At 40.8% G+C, this 26705-nt stretch overlaps 1 protein-coding gene across 1 annotated transcript in view; it reads left to right on the top strand.

The window, feature by feature from the left end:
- Nucleotides 1-466: 466 nt before the first annotated feature.
- Nucleotides 467-26705, top strand: part of LOC131724994 (zinc finger protein 271-like) — a 39009-nt gene continuing 12770 nt past the window's right edge. Inside the window, exon 1 of the mRNA XM_059018230.1 lies at nt 467-681. The gene's annotated coding sequence lies outside the window, so the exon portion shown is untranslated. The remainder of the gene's footprint in view (nt 682-26705) is intronic.

Genomic DNA, 26705 nt, shown 5'->3' with positions numbered 1-26705 from the left:
CTGTGGTGTCTGGAAAAGTAGAAGTCTCTAGAGGTCATCATTCATGTTTTGTATCTATTGGCCAGGAGCCCAGTGAGCTCAAGCAGACACCTGCAGGGCTGGTCTTTGTCTTCCTGGTAGCTCGCTGTCCACTTCCACTGTCAAGCTCCTGGGTGTAAAGAGTGTATTCACTTGGTTGTGTTAGTAGAGGATACTCACTGTTGTCCTTAGCTTTAAGTAAAATAAAAAATAAAAACACCTCCTCATGTTTCAGTTTAATGACCCAATGACATCTCTCAGTAGAATTCTGACAAGGGGCTGGCTTTGTAGAGGAACCTGGCTAATAAGTAAGAGTTATAATTGTGTACAATTTTCTTTCACACAGATCCCACAGAGAGCCATGCTGTGCCTAAATCTGAAGCACAGGAGGGTCAAGGATAGAAGTAGTTCACACACAAGAGTCCTTTGACCAGGTGTGGTATGCAAGTCTAAAGCAGGTTACAGAGCTGACATGTGTTAAAGATGAAGAGGTCCCTCGACTGGAATGTGTTCCTATTAAAGAGGAATTCATAGAACAGGAATGTATCCCCATCACAGAGGAAGTTCCTACTGAAAATAATGTCTGTACACTTGAGGAGAACAACCAGCTGGGATCCAGCCTGTGTGATGATTGTCCACCTGAATGTGAACTGGGATTTAGAGGTAATTATACAAAACAAGCAACATTGAGCTGATTATAATCTTGCAAAAACTGGTTACTAAACTCTAGAAGCGTGCTGAAGATTCACCTCCATTTAAGCTAGGGAGGCTGCCCAGTCACTATGTCAGTGGCTTGCAACATAACTGTCCTTGCTGCTGTGACCCTGCTAGATGTGCACCCACTATCATGTCTGTTTTGAATGCTGTTAGATCTTTGCCTTTCCCTGTTTCTGGTAGACTGTTTGCAGTTGTGCTGCTCCCACAGCTTTATAGTGGTGCTGGGATCACATGTCTCATCAGTGGGTGATGCCAAATCCAGTCAGGTTGCTAAGTGTCACCAGAAGAAACATTTCAATACAGCACTTGCATGTAAACCTGATCTTAACTTGTATTCCTCATTGATATTAAGTGGGGTGTAAATCAGTGACTCGTACATGTGAGTGATAATAACTGGAGTGTGTTAATAATCAAAGTGATATTCTCAAGCATTTGTATTTAATGACACCCACTGTATTCAGCCTCGCTGGTATTAACAGGAGTGATATTAAGTGGGTTTGACTGTATTCTCATCAGAGTTCACCCTAGGAGTTGGTCATGAGGGGAAGCCCTGCAGAAGAGTGAATGTGTAAGAATGCTGTACAATAACCTTTCTCTTTTTTTTTCTCTAGCTGCTGAAGGAAATCACGCAGGAGGGACTCAATTTCCCTGTGCTGATTGTGGGAGGAGATTCAGTTGTTTTTCACATCTAAAAATCCACCAGCGTGTTCACACAGGAGAGAAACCTTATCACTGTACTGAGTGTGGGAGGAGTTTCACGCTGTTACAAAATCTTAAAAGACACCATCGCAGTCACACAGGAGAGAAACCTTATCACTGCACTGAGTGTGGGAGGAGTTTCACGTTGTTACAAAATCTTAAAATACATCATCGCAGTCACACAGGAGAGAAACCTTATCACTGCAGTGAGTGTGGGAAGAGATTCACACAGTTAGGACATCTTCAATCACACCAGCGCATTCACACAGGAGAGAAACCTTATCACTGTGTTGAGTGTGGGAGGAGATTCACACATTTAAGTTCCTTGAAAATCCACCAGCAGACTCACAAAAAAATAATCTTATCTATGTAGTGAATGTCTGAAGAGTTTCAGTCACTTATCAAACCTTAACCCTTTGCGGTCCTCTGTCGGACCTGGTCCGACATTGCAATTTTCCGTTCCCGGTCCAATGACATCATCAAAATGACGCCAAAAACAGGTCTCTAATCGTTTTTTCTCCGGAAAAAGCCGAGAAAACCATTCAATGGCCGAGTGAGATCGATAGGAGCCAAGAGAAGCCGAAAAAAATTGGCGTATCTCAGAATACAGGCACCACATAGATAACAAGGACATAAACAAACAAGATAGCTGCTTCTGCATCCAGCGCTCAGAGAATATCACAGACATTTGCATGGCTTTATTTAGGTGTTATAGTAATAAAATAATGACTTGGATTGCATTATTGAGGAGTTTGGTGATAAAACGAGTGATCAGGAGATGATTTATCGGTATGCACTACTATGAAGAGGTATGTGAAAAATACAGTGAACAAGGGGTGGGGCGGGGCTGGAGATGCAGTACTGAGTGTCCTGTTGATATGCAGTGCCTTTTAAACCTGTTTTACTGTGAAAAAAATACTTTTAAACAGAGCATCTAAAATAAACTGCGCGTGTAAAAATAATTTGGACCTGATGCTCCTGAGACGCACTGAATAAATGGACCACAAAGGGTTAAGAGACGCCAGAAAATTCACACGAGAGTGAAGCCCTATCCCTGCTCTGAATGTGGGAGGAAGTTCAATCAGTTACAGGCTCTTGAGGGACACAAGAGAATCCACAGAATTTCAGACACTTCAGGACACCTAAACACAAGGAGTAAATCTGACTAAAATACAGAAATAATTACTGAAAACAAAAGAATAAACTTGCTCCTAATCATTTCAGATCAAAAACGTACTCTCACGGATGAAAACTACGACATCTTGTTTGGACCATTCAACATCGTGTTGACTTTTCTGATATCGTTACGTCACTTTAGTAATCTGAAATAGATTGTAATTGCGTCTGCAGGATTCCACTTTTGTCTCCTGCATTGCTGACTCTTAGTTTGAACGTTAGGATTATTGTATGCAACTCTCCACTAGTGACCAATTCTCCAGCTCTTTCAAGTCCACGCTAAGCTTTGATCACCTCAAACATAGTTTTGTTGTTGTCAGGCTCTGTCTGCATTATAGCACCCCCTGTGGCAGGGCAGAAGAGCCCTGAGTGTGATTAGTGGGGCGGGGCAAAACTATGCTGATGAAATGAATTATTATTTAAAAGAAACGTATTTGTTTGGTGTTTATTTAAATGGGTGATGTTATTGGTGCTGTATGTAAACGTGTTTTGTGTTTATTTAACCCTTTACGGTCCATTGTCGGACCTGGTCCGACATCATTATAGAAATGCAAAAAACAGGTTTCTAGTCGTTTTTTCTCCGGAAAAAAGCCGAGAAAACCATTCAATGGCCTAGTGGGAGCGACAGGAGCCGAGACAAGACGAAAAAAAAGGCATATCTCATGAATAGTCATACATGGCCCTGGTATCAGATAATGGGGCGGTCATAAGTAAACAAGCTGGCTGTTTACTGCGCACAGAGAACACGGACATTTGCAGAGCTTTTTTGAGATGTTATAGTTATAAAATAATGACTTGGATCGCATTATTGAGGAGTTTGGTGATAAAATGAGTGATCCAGAGATGATCGATCGGTATGTACGACTATTATTATTATTATTATTTATTTCTTACATAGGTGAACGCTATAGCGAACGAAAGGGTGGGGCGGGGCTGGAGATGCCTAGTGAGTGCTTTGTTGATATGCAGGGCCTTTTAAACCCGTTTGACTGTGAAAAAAAATACTTTTAAACAGCGTGTCTAAAATTAACTGTGCGTGTGAAAATAAATTGCACCTGACACGCCTGACGCGCGCTTAATAAATGGACTGCAAAGGGTTAAAAACGTGAGGTTTGTGTTTTTTTTGTTTGGCAGCGTGGATGGGGTTATCGACCCGTCCCTCTAATCTCGTGCAGAATGCGACCATCTCCAAATGGATTCCAAAGTATTAATTTGGAGATGGTCACGCAGATAGAAACCTGCAGCATTTGCTGAACGAGATGGGTGTGCAAAGAGAGAGAGAGAGAAAGAGCGAGCGAAACAGAAAGTAAAAGTAATCCTTGCTGATCGTGCTGGAAGGACCGGCACGGTGCTTGTTTGGTGGAGGGATCTTTGGTTTGTTTTGTGAGATTTGCTTTGTTACACCTGTTTATTTTGCTCTGTGTTTGTTGTTTTTGTATAACCTTTTGACTTATTCTTGTGTTAATAAATACATCAACCCGCAGTCCTGTCTCTGTCAGCTTCCTCGTCTGGGTACGTCTCCACTCTGATGTCCTGTCACACCCCTCCCCCAATATACGGTTTTACAATGGAAATCAAAAAACTGATTTTCATCGGGAACCTCAGACTGCATGCCAAAGGTGCATACCTTGAAAACGGCCCCTCTTGGAATTTGTATTCAAATAATTAGTTTTGTTTTATTTTAGATCGCATCTAAGGGACACCATCTTAACGTGTAGTGTACAATGCACTGGACAATTCATCCCCATATTGTGCTTTACAAAAATAATTTTAAGGAATTTCTCCAAAAACTGAAGTGTGCCCTTCGTACCCTAGTAAAACATACCAAAGCATAGTGGAAGCATGGTAAAGTATAGGAAAGCAATGTAAAGAATAATGAGGTATAGTAAAGCATATTAATAAACATGGTAAGCCATGGTAAATGATGGCTGATGCATGGTATTACCATGGGGAAGGCATGGGAAAAGTGCAAAATCACCATGGTAAACTTGAATAAGGGTATGTTGTTTTCTTTGTATGAAATAAATCCAAATTAAGAGAGAAAAAAACTTCTTGAAAAAGCTTGCACACAATATACCCTCCTTTTTAAATGTTGTGAGATAAACTATATAACCAGATTAATAAATATAACAAGGAGCTGAACTGAGTGTGGTGGTGTTGCTGAAATACATTTTAGATTGAAATCCTGTTATCTCAGCGTGCGGTTTGGAAGATACAGGGTAGGTAACTCCTGCAAATAACTAGGTGCTAATCCATTCAGGGCCTTGTAAGTTAACAGCAAAGTCTTAAAATCAATTCTGCACGGAGCCAGTGTGAAGTGGTCAGAAAAGGGGTAATCTGTTCACTCTTTTTCTGGTTTTAGTCAGAATTCTAGCGACGGTGTTCTGAACAAGTTGCAAGCAGGATACCACGCGTTTTGCGACACCTGAAAAAAGTGCATTACATTTATTTAGCCTACATATCTGGCAGCTTTCTAACCTGTACAGTCCTCACACAATACACGCTTCTCCACTTTCCCTGAGCATTTACCACACACTGCACACTGAATGCTGTTTTGACCTTGACAGATCTGATGGAAGACAACGTGTGGAGACGTCGTGGTGAGCGTTATGCTGCCTGTTGCGTTGGTCAAGCCAACCAGTGGGGTGGTGGAAGTGTGGGGAGGAATCTCCTTGAACCGCGATACATTGACAAAGTCCTTGAGGCAACAGTTTTTCCGTTCCTGTAAGCCAATCTGGAAGTGTTGATTTTCCAGCAGGACAATGCAAGGCCACACAGTGCTAGGATTACAATTGCACGACTTCAAGAAAGGTCTTGCCATGGCCAGCTTTTTCTCCTGACCTGGGTCCAATAGAAGATCTGTGGGACCAAATCGCCAGCGCCATCCACAGGAGACGACCGCAACCAACCAACCTTCACCAGCTGGCTGCAGCTGCACAGGAAGAGTGTCAGAACATCCCACAGCAGTCTATCCAGAGGCTGATCAGGTCTATGCGTCAACGCTGCCAGGATTGAGTTAATGCTCAGGGAGGTCATACCCGATGCTAACTTTGTAATGTTTTCATTTTGACAGTGTGTCACGTTTCATACTGAAAACTTATCATGATTCTTTGATCTGTGATTTTGTTCAAATTTTCTGTGATTTTGTTTGATATCTATGTTTAAAATATTTTGTTGCGTTTTCATTGTGCATTAGTATATATTCTATGCAAAAAAAACTTTGCATCAGTTAGGGTTGATATTAAAATGGCAGAAGTAGGGAAATGCAATGTTCAGGTTTTTAACCCTAAATGCATTCCCTCCCACCCCCTTACAAGCAACCACAGACAGCCATCATCAGTTTAAACAAACAACACAACTCTCTGCAGATAACACAAGAGACGTCCATCTGCACTGCATAAGGATGGATATTTACAGAACACGTGTGTGCTATCTGCCAACACTGTCCTAAAACACTGGAGAATACAGAACATGCTGGTATTACAGCACAACGTATTCTGACTAACTGTGACGACTGTATGCGTTAAACTGTATTCTGTTGCTCATCCAGTATGACATTGAAAAGCTCTTGGTTGATCCATTCCATTCCATTCGCCCATGTAAACGCAGTTTCATAGCAGTGTAACTCATACACTTTCATTTTTGAATTGACAATATCATTGTGTTATACATCTGTCACATGGGTGTCCTGTTCTTAAAGTGCTCCCATTCCCCCTATACATGTTACTATGAATGCTAATGCCAGCCCGTCACCCCTTCCTCCATTGCAAAAGACTGTATTATGCAATTGAATATCTGTAATTCCATACAACAGAAAGGTATGCTAGGACATTGATTCATATTACAGCACTACTGGTAGTCCTTCTACCTGCTATGGGGTGCCATGTGTAAAAAAAAAAAAAAGCATTTATGTTTTAACATGTCTTTTTTTCCAGATTTAACTTAAATCTTGTATTTTTTTCCCCAGATTTATAAATGTTGTGAATATATATATTTTATTTAAATGTGTACATTCAGATATAATTTATAAATCTAGCTACAACATTTAACAGCCGTGTGGAGTAGTGGTCAGGGCTATGGACTCATGACCGGAGGGTTGTGGGTTCAATCCCCAGTGGGGGACACTGCTGCTGTACCCTTGAGCAAGGTACTTTACCTAAAATTGCTCCAGTAAAAACCCAACTGTATAAATGGGTAATTGTATGTCAAAATAATATGTAAAAAAAATAATGTAATTGTATGTAAAAATAATGTGATATCTTGTAACAATTGTAAGTCGCCCTGGATAAGGACGTCTGTTAAGAAATAAATAATAATAATAAGAGATTTTTACCTGAGAACACGACACAATTCCTTTCTAAAAAGAAACTTTCGTCTGGCTATTTGTGTTTAATTTTCTTCACCCTATCCCAATTTAAAAACCACAATCCTAAACCTAGAACCTTTTTTAAATAAACATAACTGTATGTGTAACAATAAATGTGAATGCTTAAGACATGCAGACAAATAAAAAAAAAAAAATAATAATAACGTGAAATCTTGTAACAATTATGTCGTCCTGGATAAGGGTGTCTGCTAAGAAATAAATAAATAAATAAATAAATAAATAAATAATATTCATGTTTTTAACTCTCAGTGTAGGCCTACGTTTTGCCACCTCTAAACTGTAGTAAAGTTACAGCTATACTCATATTAAAATGTAAAAATACGACCTTGTCATACTAATATGATGGATGCAGCATGTCATCAGATTATATTACTGAAACATTTTAATTTCGATTAAAGACTGACAACATTTTGACGTGTAAAATCATTTAATAGCCTATTATAAATAAATCCCCGCGATCACACATAAACTACATCAGATTGACAACAATGTTATAGAAACATAAAGACAGGGATTTAAAATATTTTACCATAGAAACAGTCGTCGATCACACATTTTAAAGTTCATACGAAATGACAGTGGCACGAACACGCACCAACTTACAGTCTAGTAGTAAATAAAACGGCCAGATATAAATTTTAAAAAGCCATGCAGTGAGCCTCCCCTTTAATCAAACTGTAGCCCCCGCATTACTTTTTGTCTACTTTTGTCTTACTGCGCTTGCGCGATCAACTTATTTCCCCGTCAATTTATTTCCCACGACACCTGTACCGAAGTTCCTTATCTAGGCAATACAATTCTGCAGCTTGCAGAGTTTCCACGGGCGTGTCCGATCTGATCCTTCCATACCTGCGGTTCCGTGCTCTTCACTGTCATGACGAGGCGGGGCTTATGGAACGAATGAGAAACGGATTCTGAATCAGCGGTTTTATTTGAGCCGTTGCTAGGAAACGGGATAATTGGTCTGTCTGTGTTTTTAATTTACAATAGTCACTTGCCATTTATTATTATTATTATTATTATTATTATTATTATTATTATTATTATTATTATTATTATTATTATTATATTCGTGTTTTAATTTACAGTAGCCTGCCTTACTATTATTATTATTATTATTATTATTATTATTATTATTATTATTATTATTTTCAGTCATGTGGTTTCTCTCGCTCACTCTCGTGCTCTGCACCAGCATTGCCGGTAAGAAACCCCTTATGTTTGAACTCTATGGGTGATAAAATGTATATGTATATATATATATATATATATATATATATATATATATATATATATATATATATATATATTGATGTAGTGCTTTATATGTAAGTTAGAAAATAAACCCTTTTTATGATTAATTGTTTATTTAAGTACTGCGTTTCGGCTGTGCAGATGTTTGATATGATGTGCTTGAATAAAACGTTTGAGTTGTATCCGATAGTTTGTCTTTCATTTTAATATTGATGTTGTTTAAAATGTAACCGTCATAATGACTGCCGGCGGCGGTTTTAGTGTTAATTTGTTAATTTGTTATTTTTTGTGGCACATATGTAGAAATAATATTGTCTGGCATTAGGTTCATGTACTCGAGTACGCTTAACGCTCAACTACCCGAGCACTAAATTACTTGAAATTCCCACCCCTAATATCGATAGATAGATAGATACGTATTATATATATATATATATATATATATATATATATATATATATATATATATATATATATATATATATATATATATATTCATGTATTTATAATATATTTTGATGTTTGTTTTTAGGCACAGAGGCCCAGGGCTTTTTCGCCCCTCTAAGTAAGTATCTAACAAAAAAAAGCGTTTTGTGAATCTCTTTGCACGATAAAGTTTCCCCCCCATGTTTTCCTGATGGTTATACTCTGGATTAGAGTGCCATATGCTTAACCAGATCACTGTGCTTTACAATGCTGCCCTATGCTTTACCAGACCTCTCTGTGCTTTACAATGCTTCCCTATGCTTTACCAGACCTCTCTGTGCTTCACAATGCTTCCCTATGCTTTACCAGACCTCTCTGTGCTTTACAATGCTTCCCTATGCTTTACCAGACCTCTCTGTGCTTTACAATGCTTCCCTATGCTTTACCACACCTCTCTGTGCTTTACAATGCTTCCCTATGCTTTACCAGACCTCTCTGTGCTTTACAATGCTTCCCTATGCTTTACCAGACCTCTCTGTGCTTTACAATGCTTCCCTATGCTTTACCACACCTCTCTGTGCTTTACAATGCTTCCCTATGCTTTACCACACCTCTCTGTGCTTTACAATGCTTCCCTATGCTTTACCAGACCTCTCTGTGCTTTACAATGCTTCCCTATGCTTTACCACACCTCTCTGTGCTTTACAATGCTTCCCTATGCTTTACCAGACCTCTCTGTTCTTTACAATGCTTCCCTATGCTTTACCACACCTCTCTGTGCTTTACAATGCTTCCCTATGCTTTACCAGACCTCTCTGTGCTTTACAATGCTTCCCTATGCTTTACCATGCCTCTCTGTGCTTTACAATGCTTCCCTATGCTTTACCAGACCTCTCTGTACTTTACAATGCTTCCCTATGCTTTACCAGACCTCTCTGTACTTTACAATGCTTCCCTATGCTTTACCAGACCTCTCTGTGCTTTACAATGCTTCCCTATGCTTTACCAGACCTCTCTGTGCTTTACAATGCTTCCCTATGCTTTACCAGACCTCTCTGTGCTTTACAATGCTTCCCTATGCTTTACCAGACCTCTCTGTGCTTTACAATGCTTCCCTATGCTTTACCAGACCTCTGTGTGCTTTACAATGCTTCCCTATGCTTCACCATACCTCTCTGTGCTTTACAATGCTTCCCTATGCTTTACCAGACCTCTCTGTGCTTTACAATGCTTCCCTATGCTTTACCAGACCTCTCTGTGCTTTACAATTTGTGAAGAAACAATGTATACAATTAGTTTAAATTAATGTTTAAAAACTCTTTCAGCAGCATTTATCTTGTACTGAGGCGATGCTATTGATATGTGGGCAAACAGTGGGTATTTTTAGGTATTGCAGCGGCTTTAATGAAAACTAACATCTCCTTCTCTCTGCTCTCCTCTCCTTCTCCCCCTCTCCTCTCTCTCCTCTCTCAGAGTGTGTCAATCAAGATTCAGCAGTGTCCTGTGGAATAGATTTTAAAGATGAGGCGGACTGTTTAAAAAGGGGGTGCTGCCATGGAACCCCAAAATGCACCACGAGCCGGAAAGGAGGTAAGGAAATAGAGGAGAGAAGAGAGGACTATTAAAAAAAATACAATGACAGGGAGAGTATGTGTTCACACCAGCTATAAAATACACTTCACTTGGTGAACTACAATGAGCTATGACTACATCTCCAAGCTTGCCTCATCACCTGTGGCAATGGTGAGGGATGCTGGGAGCTGTAGTTCTTTATGCTGTGGGCTTGTATCACAAACAATACAGACCTCTGTAACGATATATCTGTGAGGTGCCTGCCTTCCTGCATGCTGTATGTAACATTGCTGCTAGGTAATTCACTTCCATTGGCTGTAGTGTATAGTAAACAGCGCAGGAGTTTAAGGTGCTTTGTTTTGCATTGTTGGGATGATGATAAAAGGCAGGCGGATTTTCTAGAAGTTTTACTAAGTAATTCTCCAGTGAAGCTGCTGGGCACAGGCGGTTTCCAGGGGGATGGGGTAAAAGCTGGAACGAGACGGAACGGCACGGAATGGCATTACAACATAAGAAAGTTTACAAACGAGAGGAGGCCATTCAGCCCATCTTGCTCGTTTGGTTGTTAGTAGCTTATTGATCCCAGAATCTCATCAAGCAGCTTCTTGAAGGATCCCAGGGTGTCAGCTTCAATAACATTACTGGGGAGTTGGTTCCAGACCCTCACAATTCTCTGTGTAAAAAAAATGCCTCCTATTGTAATGAATTGCATTAAAAAGCAGCGTAGAAAGTTACACACACACGAGGAGAATATTCTAGCAATCAGAAGTTGTTATTAAGCCGTTCCAGCCCAGAACCGTTTTTTTATCACTAAAGAGCTCCTGGAACAGTCAGTTCTGAAGCTGTAAAGACGATGAAAATTATACACATAATACAAATAGGTGAAAGTAACATAACACTGTTGGAAAAACCCACCGAACTCACCTTTATATTCCCATTCCATGCAATAAACAGCTGTACAAATAAACCTGCCTGGAACAATGCAAATTATACATATAATATAACTAAGTGCAAACACTGTTGAAAAAATCGACCAAATCACTCTTCCCCCAGAGCACTAGAGCGGACATTTTGAAAAGAGCTTTGACACAGGCTTTAAAGTTAGAAGTCTAACATTGTCAGGATGTTAACAATGAAAATAAAAATTACAGGTACGTTATTTAAACAGGTGTAGCAACACGTGGGGATGTGTGAAGCTATTTTTTCAGAACCCCGCTATTTAAGATTGAGAAGCATCAGACATAGTGATGCATGGAAGAACTCTACAAAGGCACCTGATCACAGAAGAGCTGTTTGCAAGAAAACTGCAAACTGCTTTTAAAGTAAATTCATTCATGCAAACCGTCTAAAATGTGCCACGAAATATGAACAGGAATCCAAAGCATTCTTCAACAAAATTCTCTGGTCCAATAAGACTAAAATATAACTTTTGCCCAAAGTATTTTGGAAAAAAAAGGGAAGTCTTCAATGAAGAAAACCTTGTATCTACAGTTAAACATGGAGGTGGTTTGATCATGGGTGTTTTAGCAGTTCAGGGACTGGAGACATTCATGTGATTGATGATGAGAAAGTTTACAAACGAGAGGAGGCCCCATTCGGCCCATCTTGCTCGTTTGGTTGTTAGTAGCTTATTGATCCCAGAATCTCATCAAGCAGCTTCTTGAAGGATCCCAGGGTGTCAGCTTCAACAACATGATCAAACAAATGTAGCCATTATTATTTGTTTATTTAGCAGATGCCTTTATCCAAGGCGACTTACAAAGACGAGGGTGTGAACTATGCATCAGCTGCAGAGTCACTTACAACAATGTCTCACCTGAAAGACAGAGCTTAAGGAGGTTAGGTGACTTGCTAAGGGTCACACAAGTCAGTGAGTGAGCTAGGATTTGAACTGGGGACCTACTGGTTACAAGCCAGAAATGTCTTCATCTAGACAATGTGGGGAAGCTATAAAAAAGGCCAACAAGATGCTCGGATATATTGTGAGAAGTGTTGAATTTAAATCAAGGGAAGTAATGTTAAAACTTTACAATGCATTAGTAAGACCTCACCTAGAATATTGTTTTCAGTTCTGGTCACCTCATTACAAAAAGGATATTGCTGCTCTAGAAAGAGTGCAAAGAAGAGCAACCAGAATTATCCCGGGTTTAAAAGGCATGTCGTATGCAGACAGGCTAAAAGAATTGAATCTATTCAGTCTTGAACAAAGAAGACTACGCAGTGATCTGATTCAAGCATTCAAAATCCTAAAAGGTATAGACAATGTCGACCCAGCGGACTTTTTGGATCTGAAAAAAGAAACAAGGACCAGGGGTCACAAATGGAGATTAGTTAAAGGGGCATTCAGAACAGAAAATAGGAGGCACTTTTTTACACAGAGAATTGTGAGGGTCTGGAACCAACTCCCCAGTAATGTTGTTGAAGCTGACACCCTGGGATCCTTCAAGAAGCTGCTTGATGAGATTCTGGGATGAATAAGCTACTAACAACCAAGCGAGCAAAATGGGCTGAATGACCTCCTCTCGTTTGTAAACTTTCTTATGTTCTTATGTTCTTAAGCCCTTTTCTTTAACCACTGGACCACACAGCCTCCAGCCATGTACAGTAAGAACCCCGCCCCGTTTCCAGGCTCAATGTTACTTTTTTTTTTACCTCAGCGCGATGAGTCAACTTTTTCTTCAGTTTCGGGACAGTTGCTTTTATGAATTGATGCGGCTTCGTTTTGTAACCATTCATCAGTTGTCATGGGCGCAAAGAGTTCAGAAGCGATGTCTTCAGTGTCTTCCATGACAGCAGGTATTCTGACAGATATTTCGTGCCCCCCCCCCCCCCCTCTTTCAGAGTGTTGGTATCCTCTTCGCTCCACTTCGGTGCCCTGCACTGGTCCGGGGGTGAAGGTGGACAAGGATCAGTGCAAAGCCCTGCATTGCTGCTTTTCTGATGCCCCCTGCTTCAGAGGAGAGCCTGACTGTGAGTACACTACCCCCTCCCCCTCTCCCTGCATCACTGAGGCTCCCTGCTTCAGAGGAGAGCCTGACTGTGAGTACACTACCCCCTCCCCCTCCCCTCCCCCTGCATCAGAGGAGAGCCTGACTGTGAGTCCACTACCCCCTCCCCCTCCCCCTCCAGCTGCATCACTGAGGCCCCCTGCTTCAGAGGAGAGCCTGACTGTGAGTACACTACCCCTCCCCCTCTCCCTGCATCACTGATGCCCCCTGCTTCAGAGGAGAGCCTGACTGTGAGTACACTACCCCCTCCCCCCCTCCCCCTGCATCACTGAGGCCCCCTGCTTCAGAGGAGAGCCTAACTGTGAGTACACTACCCCCTCCCCTCCCCCTGCATCACTGAGGCCCCCTGCTTCAGAGGAGAGCCTGACTGTGAGTACACTACCCCCTCCCCCTCCCCCTCCCCCTGCATCACTGAGGCCCCCTGCTTCAGAGGAGAGCCTGACTGTGAGTACACTACCCCCTCCCCTCCCCCTGCATCACTGAGGCCCCCTGCTTCAGAGGAGAGCCTGACTGTGAGTACACTACCCCCTCCCCCCCTCCCCCTCCAGCTGCATCACTGAGGCTCCCTGCTTCAGAGGAGAGCCTGACTGTGAGTACACTACCCCCTCCTAATCACGCCCCCATCACACCCCTCCCCTTGCATCACTGATGCCCCCTACTTCAGAGGAGAGCCTGACTGTGAGTCCACTACCCCCCCCCTCCCCCTCCAGCTGCATCACTGAGGCCCCCTGCTTCAGAGGAGAGCCTGACTGTGAGTACACTACCCCCTCCCCCTCCCCCTCTCCCTGCATCACTGAGGCCCCCTGCTTCAGAGGAGAGCCTAACTGTGAGTACACTACCCCCTCCCCCTCTCCCTGCATCACTGAGGCCCCCTGCTTCAGAGGAGAGCCTGACTGTGAGTACACTACCCCCTCCCCCTCCCCCTCCAGCTGCATCACTGAGGCCCCCTGCTTCAGAGGAGAGCCTGACTGTGAGTACACTACCCCCTCCCCCTCCCCCTCTCCCTGCATCACTGAGGCCCCCTGCTTCAGAGGAGAGCCTGACTGTGAGTACACTACCCCCTCCCCCCCTCCCCCTGCATCACTGAGGCCCCCTGCTTCAGAGGAGAGCCTAACTGTGAGTACACTACCCCCTCCCCTCCCCCTGCATCACTGAGGCCCCCTGCTTCAGAGGAGAGCCTAACTGTGAGTACACTACCCCCTCCCCTCCCCCTGCATCACTGAGGCCGCCTGATTCAAAGGAGAGCCTGACTGTGAGTACACTACCCCCTCCTCCTGCATCACTGAGGCTCCCTGCTTTAGAGGGGAGACCAAGAGTGAATACACCCCCCTCCCCCCTCCTCCTCCTCTCTCCTCTCTCCTCTCACAGTCTCTCTTTTCAGCCACTCAGCAGATTATTAACTGCTCCATCGTGGGCGGCTCTGTCCTGCTGCTCCTGCTGGTCATCTTCATACTGATCAAGATCAGGTGAGAGGGGAAAGGGGAGAGAGAGAGGGAGAGAAAGAGGGAGAGAGGGGGGAGAGAGAGAGAGAGAGAGAGTGTGGTTTATCTGTGACAGGTGGATATGTTGAGGGATGGATGGATAGATAGAGAGACGGATGGAGAGGTTGCTGTTCTCTCTGCAGGAGGGGAAGAGCGAAGCAGCTTGCTGATCAGGAGAAAAAACAGAACACTCAGGAGAAGGAAGTGAGCGATTACATCATGAATCTACTGAACGAGGAGAGTGAGCCAGGTACAGAGAGCGAGAGAGGAGAGGAGAGAGGGGGAGAGGGGAGAAGAGGAGAGGGAAGAACTTTAGAGCAATGTTGAGATCTTTGTTGATGTTGTTGTTCATTATCATGTTTCAGTGAGTGAGAGTGAGGGTCGATTGCAGAGTACCAGTGACTTAGTCCAGATCAAGTGGACTAAAATGCGGTTTAGCAAATCCTGCAGATCTGTATTAAGTTAGTCCTGATTGCAGCGTACCAAACAGCTAATCCTGAAAACTGGTTTAGATGACCTGAACAAGTTAGACCGATAAGGAGGACTAACCCATACAAATGCAGATGGAAATTCACAATTTAAAGTGTAAAGACAAACATTTTGCTGTACATCGTCACTGTGATTAAAAAAACGACACTGAAGATATTGAACCGGCAAACAAGTCAGAAATATGAAAAGGTATGAAAAAAACAAACAATAAATATATTAATGATAAAATGATAAAAGCTTTTTTTTATTACATTAGGCGTGATTCGGGCAAACACATTTAAGTAAAAGTACACCTATATTCATAATATAATTGTAGCCATGTGTTGTTTATATTTAATGCACATTTTCAGGTTAAATTGAATACATCAAACTTGCATGCTTTTTTATTGTTTAAATACAGAGTCTCTTATTGTGCAGCACTTTATTCAAATTTTTAATGAAAAAAATGAAACCACTCTCTTCAGAACACTTTGTTCCTCAACCATAATGAATTAGACAAATAGGAAAAGGGTGCCTCATTGCTCTAGTAGTTTAATCTACTGTATACATTCGCTGTCTATCTCAGAAAATGAATAATTGCTTAATGTAGTGTAGCAACAATATATTAAGGTATGTTATATCATTACATCGTGCAGTTGTCAGTTTTATTAAGGAGAGTTCTGTGACTTGGCTAGCAAACCTTACTGAACCAAATGTTCAAAAGGCTTCACTTTTCACTTCACTAGTTTTAAGAGAATAATGGCTGCGTCTTTGTGTTAAAATGTGCTGTACAAACGTAGGATGAGCAAGCGTACTAAGTTCGTCTTATAAGAACAAAAGAAAGTTTACAAACGAGAGGAGGCCATTCGGCCCATCTTGCTCGTTTGGTTGTTAGTAGCTTATTGATCCCAGAATCTCATCAAGCAGCTTCTTGAAGGATCCCAGGGTGTCAGCTTCAACAACATTACTGGGGAGTTGGTTCCAGACCCTCACAATTCTCTGTGTAAAAAAGTGCCTCCTATTTTCTGTTCTGAATGCATCTTTATCTAATCTCCACTTGTGACCCCTGGTCCTTGTTTCTTTTTTCAGGTCGAAGAAGTCCCCTGGGTCGATATTTTGTCTATACATTTTAGGATTTTGAATGTTTTAATCAGATCACTGTGTAGTCTTCTTTGTTCGAGACTGAATAGATTCAATTATTTTAGCCTGTCTGCATACGACATAACTTATAAACCCGGGATAATTCTGGTCGCTCTTCTTTGTCCTCTTTCTAGAACAGCAATATCCTTTTTGTAACGAGGTGACCAGAACTGAACACAATATTCTAGATGAGGTCTTACTAGTGCATTGTAAAGTTTTAACATTACTTCCCTTGATTTAAATTCAACACTTCTCACAATATATCCGAGCATCTTCTTAGCCTTTTTTCATAGCTTCCCCACATTGTCTAAATGAGGACATTTCTGAGTCAACATAAACTCCTAATCATAGATTCCTTCTTCAGTTTCAGTATCTCCCATATGATATTTATAATGCACATTTTTATTGCCTGCGTGCAGTACCTTACACTTTTCTCTATTAAATGTCATTTGCCATGTGTCTGCCCTGTTCTGAATGCTGTCTAGATCATTTTGAATGACCTTTGCTGCTGCATCAGTGTTTGCCAGTTCATCTGAACAGGATAATCTCCTGTCCGAGTTGGTACACTGCAATCAGGATCTCGTTTAGTCTGATTTAGCGGATGATCCACCTGTGGTGATTATCTTCTGGTACGCTGCAATTGGGATTAACAAGTGTACTAACCTTAGTCTAAGCAAGTGGACTAAACCTGCTTAATCTGCTACTTAGACGTAGCAAGTGGACTAACTTTGGCATGCTGCAATCGACCCTGTGTGTGTGTGTGTCTGTGTCACCCTCTCTCATTTGTTTTTCAGAAGAAGAAGAAGTATATTGAAGGTGTGCATTGTTTGGGATCAGCCAATCACAGCGCAAGAGCGCCCTCTACCAGACAGATCTACACACAGCCTCAACCCACCCCCAGATTATGAGATTATTAATAATAAACTGTGCCAAACAAGATCCTTCTGGAGTCTCATCCCAATGGGACATGCTCTTCTCTTATTTATCATGTTGAAATGTAGATATTGAAGCAGGATAGCATCAGAAATGAGACTCAGAGGCTGGAAAGCTGCAGGGAAGTGTTAATGTACAGGTTTATTAACAGAACAAAACCAGGCACAAACACTGCACAGGGGCCAACATAACATAAAATAAAACATCCACTGTCAGACTGCTGCACAGTGCCTTCATGTGCATGCCTTCCAAGCTGCTCCAAACAAAGGGATTTTCTCTCCCTTTATGTACATGTGGCCATTCCCCAGTTGGCACTCAGTTACTTAATCAGGGAATGGCCACACCTGTGATAGTTGGCAGGGATAGATTCACACCCCACTCTTTCAAGGGAATTTAACAATGGCCAACAAACCACTCAAGAGATGTTCAAAATGTCTTATATATATGTAGAAAGAAGAACAATCAGAATTATCCCGGGTTTAAAAGGCATGTCGTATGCAGACAGGCTAAAATAATTTAATCTATTCAGTCTTGAACAAAGAAGACTACGCTGCGATCTGATTCAAACATTCAAAATACTAAAAGGTATGGACAAGGACCAGGGGTCACAAATGGAGATTAGATAAAGGGGCATTCAGAACACAAAATAGGAGGCACTTTTTTTACACAGAGAATTGTGAGGGTCTGGAACCAACTCCCCAGTCATGTTGTTGAAGCTGACACCCTGGGATCCTTCAAGAAGCTGCTTGATGAGATTCTGGGATCAATAAGCTACTAACAACCAAACGAGCAAGATGGGCTGAATGGGGCCTCCTCTCGTTTGTAAACTTTCTCATGGTCTTCTTATATTCTTATTTATGAGTTAAACAAGATCAGGTAAACAAAAAATAAGCACAGAAACAGCAGAAAATGAAGACCTACCACAACTGATTTCCTGTGACACAACGTTCAGTCTTGGAGAGTTCTGTGTTTCACTTTTCGTAATGAGGAATACATTTTTGGAAGATGATACAATTTTTCCAGTTGCTTTCATGGTTCATGCAAGAAATCGAAAAGCCCAGTGATGGATTTTATCAAAGAGGTTACACCACTTTAACCCTCGACGCTGCCAAAAACATACCAGTGGTGACTGGCCAGGAGCGAGGTCTAACGAGCGCTTTTAGAAAATGTGATTTAACCCCTGAAATACGCCGGTTACTTATTCCGTTTGCATTGATTAGATAACACGCCAACTCGCTATCTGTGCCATTTTTGACATGTTTTTTTGCACCTTGAAATCAGTGCTGGGCTGAGTAAAAAACAAAGGAATATTGTTTAGAAACTGCCCCTCTAGAGATATCTAAAGAGAAATTAGCAGCCCAGTGTGATTTAACCCCTTAAATACACTGTTACTTATTCAACTATAATACATACATTGGCAATGCGAATGTTCAATATCAAAACAACGTCTGACTGGTATCAACGTGCTCTCCTAGGCTGTAGATTCAAATCGAAACCTCGTTTTGAGCGGGTCAGTTAAATTCAGTTTTGAAATCGATATGTCGCGATGTAGTGTGACTGAAAAAGCCAATGGAATTAAATTACGATAAACTGTGTTCACCTCTCTCTCTCTCTCTCTCTCTCTCTCTCTCTCTCTCTCTCTCTCTCTCCCCCTCTCAATTCAATTCAATTCAATGGTGCTTTATTGGCATGACATACAGTAGCAGGTGTTGCCAAAGCAATTATACAATACAGACATGTATATATACAATGCATCATGAATACATATATATAAACAAACTGATTTATAAAGTACAGTAAAAAAAAACAAAAAACAAAAAAAAAACATATCACTACTAACAATAAACATGTATCAGGACAATAAGCATTTACATAATACATACATGCCTACATACACAACAACATACATACTGTATATACATAAGTGTGTGTGTGTCTCTGTGCAGAGCTCTCATTGTGTGTCCCTCAGTCTGTGACACGCACACACATACTGGGCTGCTAGTTGGGCTGTGCTTCTCTCCTCTCCCAGGAGGATTGGGACTTTTTCAGGGTTGGTCATGTTTGGGAAGTTTGGGAGGGAATTTGCAAATTTTTTAAAATAAGTTTGTCTATTTTCCGAGTATTTTTTACATTGAAGAAGGAAGTCTCTCTCTCTCTCTCTCTCTCTCTCTCTCTCTCTCTCTCTCTCTCTCTCTCTCTCTCTCTCTCTGACTAAAACATACATACATACATACATAAACAAACAGTCCAACGCATTATAATAAATAAAACAAAATATTCGCAGCAGCTTTGAAATACAAAACTCTTGAGCAAAAGCAGACAGACGAAACTAGCGCCATTTCAGATCAACCTAGGACACTGCATGCAAAATCACAACGCATTCGACAGGGAGGCCAGCCAATCAGCCTCGCAAGCTGGGTTTAGGGCGTCTCTGCAGCCAATAATACGCGACGGTTCCAACCAGCCACGCCCACTATTAGTGACGCTTCCATTTCATTACAGGAAGTAGCAGCGCTTGCTTTGTTTATGCTTGGAGAGATGGTTGGGAGTCGCTGCAGATTTTACAGCATTTAGGGTTGGGTTAAATGATTTTGTTTTTGTTGTTCATTTATTATCTGCTTTGAGTTCTGAAACAAAGAGGCTCTTTCTGCTGTATTTAAGAACTAAGAGAGATGTTTAACTTGTCATGGAAAACAAACGCGCTGTAAGTTTTATTAAGGACACGATTTTGTCACAGAGGTCACGGAAATCGTGAAAATAGTTTAATTAATATAAAAACACATTTTGGTATGTGGTACTGTAAACTCTCGGTTGTGATCTTCACATACATACAGCACTTGTTATGTATTATTTTTTTTAACAAAAACAGTGGGCTTGCATCTTTAGAAAATATGAATTAATAATTGTATTTCTTGAAACTTTTTTTTTTTCATACAGTGTAGTGCACCCAAGTAGTCCGTTGAATATAAATACTCAACTAAATATTGCTAAACAAAACACAACATTTTGCGTGCTATTTAAAAGCTCTTGTGTGTTTATGTACCTAAACCTACATTATTTGGTGGCCCTTTCGTGACCTTTCCTTGAATTCTTGTTGTTTTTCGCACGTGAAATGTACAAAAAATCACTGCCAAAATTGTATCCTTATTGATGATAAAAGACAAAAATTACTCCTTGCAAAGTCAAACGGGTCAGTTTGTTTTCTTTCTTTATCACATCAGAAGTGCTGATTTTATATGAATGAAAATTCTCCGGTAATAAAAATAAATTAAAAGCAAAAGAGGAGTCTCAATCTGAAACCAGTGAAGATGGACGTCAGTGTCTCCGTGTCGTTCTTTCAAGACGAGCTCGCCTCTACCATCGAGCACGCAGTGAAAGCGGCTGTAGACACCGTCTTGTGCCAAATCACAAAAGTTGTCGGCGGCAAATTCACTGAATTCCGAATGGAAATGGCTGGAAAGGAGAAAGAGAATGAAAGTCTGAAGCTGAGATTGGAAATATCAGAGAGCGAGTTGAAAGCAGTGCGGGAATGCATGAACGCTGCAGATGCAGACATTAAACAACCTCTCAGAAACATGAACCCCGACTGCAATGAACAAGACTTTCAGAGGAACGAGAACCAGGGGTTATTTCAAGGTAAGATTGTTTTATTTTATTTTTTATGGTATTGTATGATCATTCCAAGTCTTTAAATAACTTCTTAGTTAGTTTTTTTGGCGAGGTCTTGGTTAGAATGTTCTCTTCACACACTTTTAAAGCGCTTATTATGAGTCCCGTTAATAACTCAACTCCATGTCCTAATAGCACACCAGTCTATTGATTCTCCACAGTTTAAAGTACTGGTCTGTGTTTGTAAAACCCACCTAGCCTAATTAAGTTTTAAATGGATATTCTACAAACTATAAGAAAGTACTAGGGTCTTTCCATGACAAATCACACCCCAAAAGTTGGATTTTAAACCCCACCGTCTCTGATTTACACCAAACTTGGTTCTTAGGGTTGTTTCAGGCAAACAAGCTCAAAATGAAATTTTTAGACTGATCAGGTCAAGGGGTCAAAATGTGCTTAGTGTTAACCAACCTATTGCTCAAAAACAGTTTGTGGGAGGAGTCATTTTATTGGAAATTGCATGGCAAATTCAAAAAATACATTTGAAAGGAAACAAAAGGAAGTTACGCTATAGCAAAGTTTTGACCTTTGACCTTGGGTGACCCCCCCCCCAAAAATATATATATAAAAAATATATATTTTTACCAAGAGAAGTTCAAGGTCTGTGCTTCATCTGTGCAACATTTCAGGAAGGTAATATTTTTGGTTTGCTTTGAAAATGTCAAAGCCTGCCCTCTCCCCATTTCTAAAAAGCATGAATAATCTTCAGGTAACAAACATTGAATCTGAATCAGATAACACAAGTCAATGAATAACACATCATCAGTGAGGTGAAAAAAAATCAACACCTTTTTATTCCAGGTGGACAATCATTTCAATTAGACCATGTATACCAAAGGACTGCCTCAGCTTCTCAATGGTTGCAGATGATGTAGGTGTCATCACTTCGTAGACGTCAATCCATTTTGAATGAGCGTCAGTGATGAGCAAAAACATGGTACCGAAGAGAGGTCCACGTAGTTAATGTGTTGACCATGGCCATGCCTCTGGGTGATAGTTGAGTCATTTCGGCTGTCTGTATGTATTCCACACGTCATTTTCTGGGGTAAATTACACTACTAATGCTAATTAAGATTAAAATAAAAGCACTTCTCTCTAAATTACTAAAAATATTTATTGAAAGAACAAAACATCACCAGGGTTTTCAATTAGTTTTGAGGTATGCAGCTTACAAGGTGGTAGGGATTAAGTGGTGCATTTGGCACAATTTTGGATGGTTTAAGAACATAAGAATATAAGAAAGTTTACAAACGAGAGGAGGCCATTCGACCCATCTTGCTCGTTTGGTTGTTAGTAGCTTATTGATCCCGGAATCTCATCAAGCAGTTTCTTGACGGATCCCAGGGTGTCGGCTTCAACAACATTACTGGGGAGTTGGTTCCAGACCCTCACAATTCTCTGTGTAAAAAAGTGCCTCCTATTTTCTGTTCTGAATGCCCCTTTATCTAATCTCCATTCGAGACCCCTGGTCCTTGTTTCTTTTTTCAGGTCGAAAAAGTCCCCTGGGTCGACATTGTCTTTTAGGATTTTGAATGTTTGAATCAGATCGCCACGTAGTCTTCTTTGTTCATTTATTTCAGCCTTTCTGCATACTACATGCCTTTTAGCATGTGCTAAAGTAGTAGTGGTCTGCTTGTAGTGTCTGATAAAGTACTCCATTAGTGCAATGAAGGAGTTTTATTTCAGCACTGCTCACAGCAACAAGATCAACAAGACAAGCAATGAACTTTTGGAGCATCAGGGCCCCTACAAGACAAGACTGGAATGTTCAGCAGGTCACCTGACCTTCAATGCAATGAACTTCATCACACAGATCTGCTAATAATATTTTCTACTGGTTTTATATTCTTTAAAACACATTACAGTCATTACAATATTTGTTGCAGTTTCACAAATGTTCAATTTGTATCCCAAAGATCAGCCTGCTTCCAGTAGCTGTGACAGTCTTGGGTCAGTTTCTGCTCTCAGTGAGTCTGTCAAAGCCACCACAGGTGTGGGTGACAGTCTTTCAAAGCCTGATACCTGAAAAACACTTCAATCTTGTTAGCTGGGCTCCCATCTCTGCATTCTCATTCCCATCATCAGTGGGAAGACTTCAGATAAATGAAGCTGTTTCTAGCAAAGAGCCATCCATCTCTCCCGCAGATACCTTTCACTCAAAAAAAGGTGCTCGTACCTTGTGCAAGGGAAGACGGGTTTTAGGGTCACACTGTGACATCAGACTAATTAATGACTCCCTAATGCAGTGTATTCCACAGGCTTTCTTCCCCTCTTTCAATAAAGACCCCCTCTATAGATCTGCATTCCAGTTTCACTCACCTCTCTCAGTGATACTAGAAGGTGGGGTTTCCTCCTGCAGGATCCGCTCATTGGCCTGGTCACACCCCAGCTCAGTCACTTCCTCCTTGATCTCAACAGTCCTGTCTGCAGAAACAACCCATCGAACAGGAAGCTCTGGGCTGATATGAGCTGCTTCCATCTCAGAAACTTCCTTTGAGTGAGGCTGATCTGTTCTCACTGAAGAAAATGAGACAAGACTTTCAGTCTGTCATTGTCACTGTAAGTGTTATAATTTTGTACAATTCTTTCACACAGATCCCAAAGAGAACCGTGCTATACCTAAATCTGAAGCACAGGAGGGTCCAAGGATAGAATCAGTTTACACACAAGAGGAGTCCTTTGACCAGGAGTGGTGTGCAAGTCTAAAGCAGGTTACAGAGCTGACATGTGTTAAAGATGAAGAGGTCCCTCGACTGGAATGTGTTCCTATTAAAGAGGAATTCTTAGAACAGGAATGTGTCCCCATCGCAGAGGAAGTTCCTACTGAAAATAATGTCTGTACACTTGAGGAGAACAACACGGTGGGATCCAGTCTGTGTGATGATTGTCCTCCTGAATGTGAACTGGGATTTAGAGGTAATCGCAATGTGATGGTAATAAAAGGAGGCTGGTATTAACAGGAGTGATATTAAGCAGGTTTGACTGTATTCTCATCAGAGTTCACTCTAGGAGTTGGTCATGGTTGAGCCCCGTGTTTTTTATATGTAACATATAAAATGAAATGCAAATATAAAAAGAAATAACATTCATTATAAAACAAATATAGAGTGACATTTTTAAATTGAGAGGCAAATACTTGCAATCGTAGTTGTCAAGGCTCAGCCGTCACCATAACAGTTAAACAACACTGCAAGGAATTTGAGCGTGAGGGGATGTATGCCGTGGACGGTGACAAAATGTGCAACTATTGGCTGGAATAGGAGTCCAAAGATACCACTGTTAAGCATCATTAGCTGTTTGTTGCTTTGGGGGAAAATATGACTTGTTTGCTTGTGCAGTATTTTGTATTAATATGCTAATTCTTTGTTTTATTTCAAATCGTGCAAGCTTTGCACTGGAGCAAATGCTGTTTTGGTTTTGAATGGATTTGAATGAATGACTCTGCGTTGCTGAGTGTTTAAATACTGAGAAACCCCAAGCTTGTATACTGGAGCCCTGCTTCAGTGCAATGGGATTGAAATACAGTTCCTATAGTTTTTTGTATTATTATTATTATTATTTATTTCTTAGCAGACGCCCTTATCCAGGGCGACTTACAATCGCAAGCAAATACAAATACTGTAATGGGTAGATTGCTGTATGTGCAATTATTATGACAGCCCCACAATAGTAGGGCAGTGTTTGTGTGTGTATATATATGTACTGGGGCAGTAGTGTGGAGTAGTGGTTAGAGCTCTGGACTCTTGCCCGGAGGGTCGTGGGTTCAATCCCCACCAGGGGACACTGCTGTTGTACCCTTGAGCAAGGTACTTTACCTAGATTGCTCCAGTAAAAAAACCCAACTGTATAAATGGGTAATTGTATGTAAAAGTAATGTGATATTTTGTAACAATTGTAAGTCGCCCCTTGGTAAGGGCGTCTGCTAATAAATAAATTATTATTATTATTATTTTATCTTATTGTATTTTTATATAGTGCATGGGCAGTATTTACTGTAAGTAGGCAGTTGATTAAAACATGATGTATACTAGACTATTATTGATATACATCCATTTGAGTTGTTTTATTAATGTGTATCTGTAATAAAATGACATTTGTAAAAAATAAAATGAAAAATTATAAAAAATAAAAATTTCACGGGGCTCTAGTCATGGTTATGAGGTGAAGCCCTGCAGAAGAGTGAATGTGTAAGAATGCTGTACAATAACCTTGGTCTCATATCTTTTTTTTTCTCTAGCTGCTAAAGGGAATCTCACAAGAGGGACTCCATTTCCCTGTGCTGATTGTGGGAAGAGATTCAGTCGTTTATCACAGCTTAAAATCCACCAGCGTGTTCACACAGGAGAGAAACCTCATCACTGTACTGAGTGTGGGAGGAGTTTCACGCAGTTACAAAATCTTAAAATCCACCAGCGTGTTCACACAGGAGAGAAACCTCATCACTGCATTGATTGTGGGAAGAGTTTCACGCGATTAGAAAGTCTTCAATCACACCAGCGCAGTCACACAGGAGAGAAACCTTATCACTGTACTGAGTGTGGGAAGAGATTCAGCCGTTTATCAAACGTTAAAAGACACCAGAGCAGTCATACAAGAGAAAAACCTTATCACTGTGCTGAATGTTGGAAGAGTTTTACATATTCAGGTTCCTTGAAAATCCACCAGCGGACTCACAAAAAAGAAAAATCTTATCAATGTAGTGAATGACTGAAGAGTTTCCATCAGTTATCAAACCTTAAAAGACACCATGCAGTTCACACGAGAGTGAAGCCCTATCCCTCCACTGAATGAGGGAGGAAGTTGAGTCAGTTACTGGGTCTTGAAGAACACAAGAGAATTCACAGAATTTCAGCCACTTGAGGACACCTAAACACCAGGAGTAAATGTGAATAAAATATAGAAATATTTACTGCAAACAAAAGAATAAACTTGCTTGATAAATAGGTATTCCTAATCACTTCAGATCAAAAACGTTTACTCACAGATGGAAAGTATGAACTACTCCCTCTTGTTTGGACCATCTGAATCATTCTGATTTTGTTACGTCACATTAGTAATCTATGAAATAGATTGTATTTGCATCTACAAGAGTCCACTTTCGTCTCCTGCATTGCTGAGTCTCTCAGTTTGAACATTAGGATTATTATATGTAACTCACCACTAATGACCAAGTCTCCAGCTCTTTCAAGTCCATGCTAAGCTTTGGTCAATACTGATTTTCATACCTCAAACACAGTTGTGTTGTTGACAGCCTCTGATTGCAATAAAATGCCCCCAATATGCAGTTTCACAATCACAATCGAAAAACTGACTTATCAGTAACCTGAGAATGAATGACGCAGGTGCATACCCTGTTCAGAATTGTTATCCAAGTAGTTAATTGTGTTTTAAGTGTTTTATTTTAGGTCACACCTGGGGGACTCACAAAGGGACACCTGAAGTAGTAGTGTAACTCTCACTGGACAAATCATCTCCATATTGTGCCTTACAAAAATAATTTTAAAGAATTCCTCAAAAAACTGAAATATTCCCTTCATATGTTGTGTTTTCCTTGTAAGTCACAAATCGAAAATAAACAGAGAAAAAACTTATTGGAATAAACCTTGCGCACAATATACCCTCCTTTTTAAATGTAGGAAAGGCTGTGTTGCACTATTCCCTTCCTGCAGTCTTCTAATTAAAATGCTGCAAGAGAAACTCTAATTATCCAGATTAATAAATATAACAAGGAGCTGAATCGAGTGTGGTGTTGAAATG

Source organism: Acipenser ruthenus, chromosome 58 (assembly GCF_902713425.1).
Source record: "Acipenser ruthenus chromosome 58, fAciRut3.2 maternal haplotype, whole genome shotgun sequence".
Lineage (NCBI taxonomy): Eukaryota > Metazoa > Chordata > Actinopteri > Acipenseriformes > Acipenseridae > Acipenser > Acipenser ruthenus.
The sequence above is the reverse complement of the archived record's forward strand: the minus strand, read 5'-3'. Positions and strand labels throughout refer to the sequence as shown.